General features: G+C 37.1%; 1 long non-coding RNA gene across 1 annotated transcript; it reads right to left on the minus strand.

Annotated features, from left to right (window-relative positions):
• Positions 1-1,396: 1,396 nt before the first annotated feature.
• LOC131252005 (uncharacterized) lies at positions 1,397-2,354 on the minus strand. The gene is made up of 3 exons (XR_009174095.1): positions 2,136-2,354; positions 1,957-2,033; positions 1,397-1,800 (listed from the first exon to the last, which is right to left on the minus strand). It is a non-coding gene; the product is annotated as an uncharacterized LOC131252005 (long non-coding RNA).
• Positions 2,355-9,921: the final 7,567 nt, after the last annotated feature.

Raw genomic sequence — 9,921 nt, forward strand, 5'->3', positions numbered from 1 at the left:
ACAGGTAGCAGTTCATCTGCTGACGAAATAAATAGATAAAGGATACACCTGAAAATACATACACCTAACCAGTTTTTCTGCAACAATGAGATTACATCACTCAATTGGAATGCAATTTCTGTTCATTTTTCATGAGGAAATGCATGCCCCATGGTTGCTTCTTCGAGTCTATCTGAAGGCATGTTCTGATCTTCCGTAATTTGGAAAATCTCCTCTTTCTTACTGAGACAAAATTGAACCTTGTCATCTTTGAGCTTCAGAGATTCTGATAGATTGGTATCAGTCCCTGCAGTGTATCAATGTTATTAGAGTTGTATTTTGTTGTTGAGAATTGAAATGGACAGATGTGAAATCCAGCAGAAGCAAGAAATAAAAAAAGAGTGAGTAGATTGACCGAAGAACTGGGGAAAACAGAAAAGTTATTGCTAACTTACAGTACTAGCATTGCAGTCCACGCCAATGCAAAGCTATCATCAATGGTATCAACATAAGTGGAGAGGACAATAGAAGCTTCAAACAACTCCCTTGGATTATCTAGTTTTTTTTTTCCATTGTCACTTGTATGTTCTTGCTACCATCTCAAACAATGGAGATGTATTAAGGTATATCAGGGAATAATTTTGACTACTGAAATAGAATATACAGTGCTAGGAAGAATTTCAGAAATTCCAGAAAGGGATTGAAGGCACTGCAACTGACAGACAATCCTATGTTTCTCCAAACATACATGGAATGCAAAAAATAAATAAATAAATAAATAATAAAAATAAAAATCAAATTGAACTGTCCAAATTCTAGGGTCATCAACCAAATATCACACTCATTTTATTAGCTCATTGTCTGATTGACTGACATTTATTGGACAATTAAAATAGAAAATATCCAAACCATCCTTGTTCAACAAACAAGAACCTGCAAATCAGAGGTTAGAAATATTTGGAACTGTGACTTAGTGATGGTCAATCCCACAATCTATTCAGTTTAATTTGAATTAATGTGAGCCTTAAATACAGTTTGAGTGCCTGTGTATCAAGTGTCACGCATAGCAAGAGATGTATCAGATGAACCATCTGATCTGTCGACTGGCTGGACATTGGTGGTAATGAGCATTCAACAATAGAAGCAAACCAAATATCACAAAGCAGAGAGAATCCCTAATCGATTACAAAATTTCAAACCCATTAATAAAAGGACACAACTAGAGTTGAAGAATGTAAACAAATTAATAAACCCATTAATAAAAGGGCGCACAACCAAAGGGCTCATGACCCAATGTTGCCCAAGGCATAGTGTTTAAAATCCACCAAACCTGCCAGCATTATATATTGAGATCTGATGGCAAAACGGTGTAGGCTAGCGATCAATGTACACCAATTTCCCACTGTTCATTGTGATGAGAGGGAATCCCAACACATCTCAAATTCCATTTTTAAATGCATTTTTGAGATTCCCATCAGACATCAATGGACAACAGGAGATTGATGTAACCGACTCCTGGCTTACACCAAAGTCAAGATCCTGTTAAAACCAGAGGTGCACATCTTTTCAGTTTTTAAACGTCTCCTACAAAATTACCATGTGCCAACCACTCATGCTGGACAAACATGCACCAGAAGAAGCACAAATAGGCCTGACATTGGGAAAACAAGCAGTAAATAAAATGGTGATGATCTAGAATAAAGGTGAGAAGCCCATACCTGCTTTGCAATAAATTCCTTAACATGTTCTTCAGTCAGTGAGCTCTTGGGTGAGCGGATGACATACACGACAGGAACCTCACCCGCTTCAGCATCAGGAAACCTAAAAGGATTAAAAAACATGCAGAAAAATTTTCAGTGGATGGGCTTTGTCCCTTAATTAGACTCTTAAACAGTAAATGATAGACATTTTTTCTGCCTTTTCTGTTTTCAGTTATCTGGAGAAGAATACATATATACTACATACATACGTACATACATACATACATTTATGGAGAGAAACAGAGATGAACAAGATCGATGCATTGCAGTCCAATTCAGGAATCTTCAATCGAACTGATAATACCATACACATTTGTTTCAGGAATTTCATCAAACACTTGACATGCTTGTTGCTCACTAGAATTCCATTAAACAAAAGAGAAGGGCCTCACATACTTTGAGATTTATCAAAACCTTCCAGGTGTGAAGCTCCTCTGAAGTGAAGTCAGCCCAGTGCATTTAAAAATGGAGGCAGAATTATTAGTTTTGTAATCCAAACCCAATGCCATAAAGTCCAAATGGACTCTTACATTGTCATCAACAAGATCGGGTTGGTAATATGTATTTTAAATAAAAAATGAGAAACAAAGAAGGAAATCAGACCTAAAGGGTTTCATCTTAGGAACAGTGTTTTAAATAGCAGTAGCGTGTTGCGTAGCGTTCAACTCTCTATAGCGTGTAGCGTAAGCTACACAATACTACTATTTATTATTATTATTATTTTTTTAAAAGAAAAATATGATAAATATTAAATAGTAAGAAAAAAGCAAAATATATAGATGTCACATTCTTCAAAATAAAAATCCCAAAGTTAAGAGCATTAAGTATATTATAGCCACACATACGCACACCACAGTGGGCCCCACATGGGCTACAACATAGAAAATAATGCAAATCCACCCCTTCAAGTACCTCAGTGGGCCTTACGTGGGCCATACCAAAGAAAATAATGCAAATCCACCCCTTCACGCACCTCAGTGGGCCCGGCGTGGGCCATACCACAAAAAAAAATCAATATCTATAGAGATTGAAAAAGAAATAGAAAAAATTATAAAGAACAAAAAAACACACAGTAACTGGCATTTTAAAAGGTAAAAAAATGAGAAAAAACTCAAAATATGAAGTTATTTTCATTGTACATCGAAAAAAATTCAAAAAAAAGGAGCGTGCTTACCTATTTTTGTCTCAAGATGCGATTGAATTAATGAAATATGCAAAAGTTGAAGCTCCATAGCCGATCGCAACTGGAATAGGGAAAATCCGATTTCTCCGTCATTTCTTCCATTGTTAATGAAACTACACCAAATGGAGCTTCTTGTAGTCTCCAATAATCAGCCAAAGAAGCCCCTTTGAAGGGCCTTTCGATCGCAAGATTGAAGAGGGGGGAGAGGAAGCAGCGTTAGTTTGGGGCTGGCTGTCGAATACACTGTTCGCAAAGGCCTGAGGGGTTTTTTTTTTTTTTTACTTACTGCTTGTGGTGTGAGTTCACCACTATTTACAGCCGTGAAAAAAAAAATTACAACAGGTAGCGCACGCTACCTGCGATACACGCTACGTGTCCGTAGCATACGCTACGAACTCTATGCTACAAGGGATTTACGCTACTAAATGCTCTATGTAGCGTAGCAATTTTGGAATGCTACGATACGTAGCGTACGCTACCGCTATGCTACTCAAAACATTGCTTAGGAAATTTGAATAGAGTTGGAAGTGGATGGACAGTAGATTCCACATGTGATGGAGCAACCAATTTCCATGAGGCCATGTGGCCCTCCGTGAAAATCGAACCGTGGATATAAAGGCTGTAGGAAATAAAAATTCCAACAAAATTCAAAATCTTCCATCAAAATTGTGTTAATTAGGACAGCATTTGGAAGCACTACCTGGATCAAATTGCAATAGTTTCGTAGAAAAGAATTGAGAAATTTGTAACTAATTTATAGGAACTCTTTCTTGAGGAAGTAGCCTTTAAATTGCAGTCTCATCATCTCCAAGTGTCTGACCATTCACTTGAACGTAGTTACCAATAAAAATCAGAGCTTTTTAAAATACAAAATCAATATAAAAGAGAAGTTACCAATAATAAAATAAAATAAAAAAAATAAAATAAAATAAAATAAAATAAAAGAAGAAGGAAAAACAAACCTGATAGCCAGACTAACGAGCTTCACAGCATACCATATGTGCAATTAATCTATTCTAATGCACATATGGTATGTCATTGAGGCTCATTCACATTAATCTGAAAGTGTAAGAAAGTGCTGCCCATTCAATAATACTGCTACATTTGACTACAACAGTGCCTATACAAGTGAAATAATAAATATCAATAATTAAAAAAAAAAAAGGGATGATTCACATTGAACAAGCCCAGGAAGCAATTTGCAGCAGAAAATGGTCATGAACTCAGATAATAATGGTCATTGGGAACTTAGAATAAAAGCTCTAAGGCAAGCAATTCGATGCTCATCTGGAAGATCTCAGTACCCAAGATCAACATGATTTGCTAACACCAAAGGCAAATAAGATACTTGCACTAACTGCTAGGGATCAACATGAACAAACAAGACCAACTTGCTCAATACTTGAACTGATGGGAGCATTTTTCGGAATTGATAGGTATGTAAATAGGAATAGTAGCACACTCTGCAATCCATCACGATCTGTAACTATGCTAGCAACAGGGAGCACAGACCAATCAAAGGCATGGTGGGCATATCAATCACATCTTCTTGAACACGGCAATGCAATGTGGATGCATCGCATCACTTCGCTGGTTGAGAAAGATTCACTTATAGTTGGATCAATCAGCTCTAAAACTGTGCTATTTTTCCAGTGCTTCCGTACCTACAAAAAGTGCCCCATTACAGAAAACAAGCTTTTAGAATGGAAGTATTGATGTGATGGATTCATAACAAGAGGAATGCTGTCCTACTCATTTGCAGGATCCATCCAAATTCTAATCTCCCCAAAGTGCAAGATCCAAGCCATTCATCAGGTGGGGCCACTTTGAATCTAATGGTAATTAAGAAAATTAATAACCAACAGTATATACTCAATGAGCAAACATGGGTCCTGATTTTTGGATGAGCATGTTTATGGTAGCCCTCACAATGGATGGAACTCACCTTGCACATGTGTGCCATGTTGACAAGTGTGCAGGGAACGAAACCCTGGCTTCTCATTCGAGAGTAGCCACAACATTCTCTCAACCATTTTACAAATTTCAATTCAAATTGTTGATAAAAAATCATCAAGACATTCTACTTACATAGCTGGGAAGATCCTCGGAGTGGTCTGACTGGTAGAAATCACGGCTCTTCTGACCGGTCACGATCTCTAGAAGTAAAACACCGAAGCTGAATTCATCTGATTTAACAGAGAATTGTCCGTGCATGGCATACTTTGGGGCCATGTATCCACTTCAAAAGATAATCACCAATATCACCAGATGTTTGATACATTAGTAGAGAACATTTGATTTTAAACAAGCTAGATTTTAATTATTAGAGAGAGAGAGAGAGAGAGAGAGAGAGAGAGAGAGAGAGAGAGAGAGAGAGAGAGAGAGAGAGAGAGAGAGAGAGAAGAGATTGGAAAACATTTACACGATCAGGAATGCATATCTGGATGTCCCAACTGTCTGTGGGACATAGCCAAAAATCAGGCAGATTAGATGATCCCAATTGCTCAATCATTTTTTTACCATTCCATTCCTGTTTGCTTCTGCAATGTACACGAAGGAGCCCTGATTCAGGAATCCCGACCCTTGATCTAAAGGAATCCAGAATAGATGCGTGATTAGATTATTATAACCCTTGGATTATTGGCCCATCTAAATGGTTTGAGAAAAAACATTTAGAATCCCATGAGGATCAGACTCAGTCAGATTGGTCCGGTTGGCCAGCAATGCACATAAACAGGGGCCCCACACATCAGGCCTTACATCAAATCAAATAAAAATAATTTAAAAAAAAAAAAAAAAAAAAAAAAAAGAATGGGGGAGAAGGAAGAAGGAAACAAGGGGCGTGGACTCACTTCGGCCGGTGGAAGGTTGGATGGCTGGATGGGCTGGCCTCTTCTCGTTGAGGTCCTCTCCACGTCTCTCCCTCTATCTATATGAGAATGGAAGGAGAATGGAAAAATGGAAGGAGGATGGAAGAAGGGGAGGAGGTAGGATGGTATGAGAGAGAGAGAGAGAGAGAGAGAGAGAGAGAGAGAGGAAGGGGTGCACACAATTTGGTTTGGTCCGGTTATGGGTTGAAACCGGAACCGAACCGTTCTTTACGGTTTTAGGATTTTCAGAATCGGAACCAGACCGTTAGCACCTTAGAACCAAACCAGAACAGGACCGTGAAAACTGATTCGGTTCCACGGTTCTAGGCTTTTTATAATCCAGCCCAATTGCATGTTCTATTTTATAATTTAGCCCATGTTGATTCATGTTGTGATCCAGTTGAGTAATGGTTTAGATATTGCATATGGCGTAAAAAAATACATTTATGAAAACAATCAAAAGGTGCATTGTAAACCATAAATCATGAGTCAAATATATAACTAAAATATATTGTAAAATCACGGTTTCAAATTTGGTTCCACGGTTCGGTTTCAAGTTCGGTTCTAAGTTCAGTTCCAAGGTTCGGATTCACAGTTCAGATCCATAGTTCGGATTCACGATTTGGTTTTAATTCTACATACCCTGAACCGGAACCGAACCGAACTATACAATTCTTTAATTTTTGGAACCAGAACCAAACTAAACAATTCTTTAATTTTTGGAACCAGAATCGCAACCGGTGCACTCTAGAACCGGACCAAACTGGACCGTTTGGTCGGTTCCGATCCGGTTCCATGGTTCTACCGGTTCCATGTGCAGAACGCTTTTATCGTACTGAGTAAACTCAGTTGGGCCCACTGTGAATGTATGTGGTTTATCCACACCGTCCATCCATTTTTCCTGCTAATCTCAGGGGTTAATCCCAAATTGAAGTAAATCCAAAGCTCAAGTGTACCATGCCATTGGAAGCAGTGTGGAATAATGATTTACACTGTTGAAACCTTTCTAGGGCCCATGGTAATGTTTATTTGTCATCCAACCTGTTAATAAGATCACAAAGACATGGATGAAGAGAAACCACAAACATCAGCATGATCAAAAACTTCCGTGGCTTCCAAGAAATTTTCAATGGTAGAGGTTTAATTACATTGTTTCCTGTGGTGTGGTACACTTTAGCTATCGATATGCTTCCGTTTTGGGTTCAAGCACTAAAATTATATGTTAACATGGATGAATCGGAGTGGATAAAATAAATAAATAACGGTGGACCCCACAGAGTTTACACAGTACGCTGAGGGTACTGAGTTATTCGGTACGCAATCCGCTTCCAGAGTTAAGTTACTCAGTATGCTCTTATCATACTGACTAAACTCATTTGGGCCCACCTTGAATGTATGTAGTCTATCCATGCCGTCCATCCATTTTTCCATATAATTTAAGGGGTTGAGCCCAAAATTGAAGCATATCCAATGATCAAGTGGATCATACCACAGGAAACAGTGGGGTAATGATTTCCACCGTTGAAACCTTGCTAGGCCCCACAGTGATGTTTATTTGTCATCCAACCTGTTCATAAGATCAGACAGAAATGGATGAAGGGAAAACAAAAAATAATATTGAGCCAAAACCTCACTAGGCCCCCAAGAAATTTTCAACAGTAAACGTTCAATTCATCTGTTACCTGTGGTGTGGTCCATTTGAACATTTTATATATTTCATTTTTGGGCTACTAAAATTATCTGGTAAAATGAATGGACGGAGCGGATAGAATACATAAATTATGGTGTACCTCATAGAGTTTACTCCGTACCATAAGCATAATGAGTTACCATGCAATCTGCTCAGGCGCATCTCAACATTTGGCTTGTAAACCAAGCCTCTAAGTACGCATGGCATACTAAGTAAACTCTGTGGGGCCCACCATGAATACTTCGGGTTTATCCACTCCATCCATCCACTTTACCACATAATTTTAGAGCGTGAGTCAAAATATGAGGCAGATCCAATGTTCGAGTGGACCCCATCCATTAAAAACTTCTTTGGGCCATAGAAGTTTTTGATCACTTTCTCACTCTTTTCTATGGTGGGGTCCACTTGAAATTTGGATCTGCCCCATCAGTCAGATGTACCATTCCATGGTTGGAAATGGGCTAAAAAATAAAGTCATTCCAAGAATTACGTGGGCCACACCATATACTTTAGCTGAGAGAGGTTACACTCCCAATAAAATATTAGTAATCATATATTGGGCCCTCCTAGATGTAATTCAAGGATCCAGCGCATTATTTATGTGTTTACCACTTAGATGAGCGGTCCGACCAAGTTTCAGCCGCATTCAAAACTCATGTGGGCCCTACCAAATACTTTTATATATTTTAGGATGCCATCACATAGTTTTAGATGCTATGGCTCACCTAAGCTTCAGATATGGCTGATTTTTGAGAGATCGTATGGCCTAAATGGGATATCAAATGCATGGTGTTGATGTTCTACACACATCATGGTGGGACCCACACAGCTTGACCTTACTTGAAGTTTCATGAGGTCACCTTATAGTACCATTTTCCTATTTAGTTAACTCCTGGAAGGGTGTTACCCTCACGTGTAAGGCCCACCTTTATATATTTTCTATATATCCACACCGTCCATATTTTCCATGTGTTACCTTGGACTTGCGCCTAGTTGTAATGGGCTGAATTTTGTAGCATATCCCAATTAGCACATTATGAACACATTTGACGGGTTTGCTCAGATCAACTTTAGAATGACTTTATCATAGAATTAGATCAATCTCATCATTATAAGTTATTCTTGCCATTACAATTCATTACAAGTTATTCTTGCAAAATCTCTTTTTTTTTTTTTTTACCAAACTTTTCAATTATCTTCGAAATACAAATCATTTTATTTTTTTTCCTTTTCAAAATCACTTCATTATTTTTCTAAAATCTCATATTTTCTTAAACATTTTCAAATTAAAATAAAAATTTTGAACTTTTTTTTTTCAATAATCACAATTTTATTTTTAAAACTTCCCAATTTCCATTTTCAAAATGTAAATTTTTGCCAAAAATCTCAATCTTTTTTAAATCTCATTTTCTTTTTCAAAATCTGAATCTTTCTCAATCATTATTATTATTATTATTTTTCAAAATTTTAATTTTTTTTTCAAAATCTATCATTGTTTTCGAACTTCTCAAATTTTTTATTTTCAAAACCTCATTTTCTTTTATAACACCTCTTAATTTATTTCAAAATACAAAATCTCAATTTTTGTATAAAATTCTCAAAAATTTTCAAACTTATTAATTTTATTGAAACTTCTCAATTTTTTTATATTCAAACTTCAATTTAATTAGTTACTACACCAAAATCGTCATTTAGGAACGGTTTAAAACCGTTCCTAAATGCTTCAGGAACGGTTTAAAACCGTTCCTAAATGCTTCAGGAACGGTTTCAAACCGTACCTAAATGAGGCGTCGCAGAAAAACAGGAACGGTTCAGAATCGTTTTGGGTACCGTTTCAATTTTTAGAAGCAGAATTTTAGGAACGGTTTTAAACCGTTCTGGTACCAATGGTCACATTTCAGGCGCACAATTTTAGAAACGTTTTTGAACGCCTACTAATGTTGCCAACGATCAAATTTTAGGACGGAATTTTAAGAACAACTTAAAACCCTGTTAAACACACAAAATTTAGGGTCAAGGGAAATAAATTAACAGAAGTTTATTACATTCCATCAAATTAGAGATTAATCCAAATAAAAACATAAGAAAATAATGTGCTCAAATATGTTTCATTGTAAAATCAAATTTACAAAATAAGCTACACTTTAAATTATAGCTTTGCGGAGATGACATGTGAAGCTCCCTCCTCAATGCATTGATCATCATCTCCTAGACCCACAGGAACAAGGCACTTCCCACCTAAGAAAATAAATAACTATAGAAATTGAAGTTAATTGGTAATTGAGTGAAAAAGAATTCTCCTCACTAATGATCAAGATCGAAGAATGAGAGCATACTACAAAAGACTAGAAACACAAACACACATCTGGAACCCCTCGGTGCCTAGGCCAATTAACCCTGCTTGATATGACATATAGGATTATGATGCAAAATGCACAT

Source organism: Magnolia sinica, chromosome 7, assembly GCF_029962835.1.
Source record: "Magnolia sinica isolate HGM2019 chromosome 7, MsV1, whole genome shotgun sequence".
In the NCBI taxonomy this organism is placed as follows: Eukaryota; Viridiplantae; Streptophyta; class Magnoliopsida; order Magnoliales; family Magnoliaceae; genus Magnolia; species Magnolia sinica.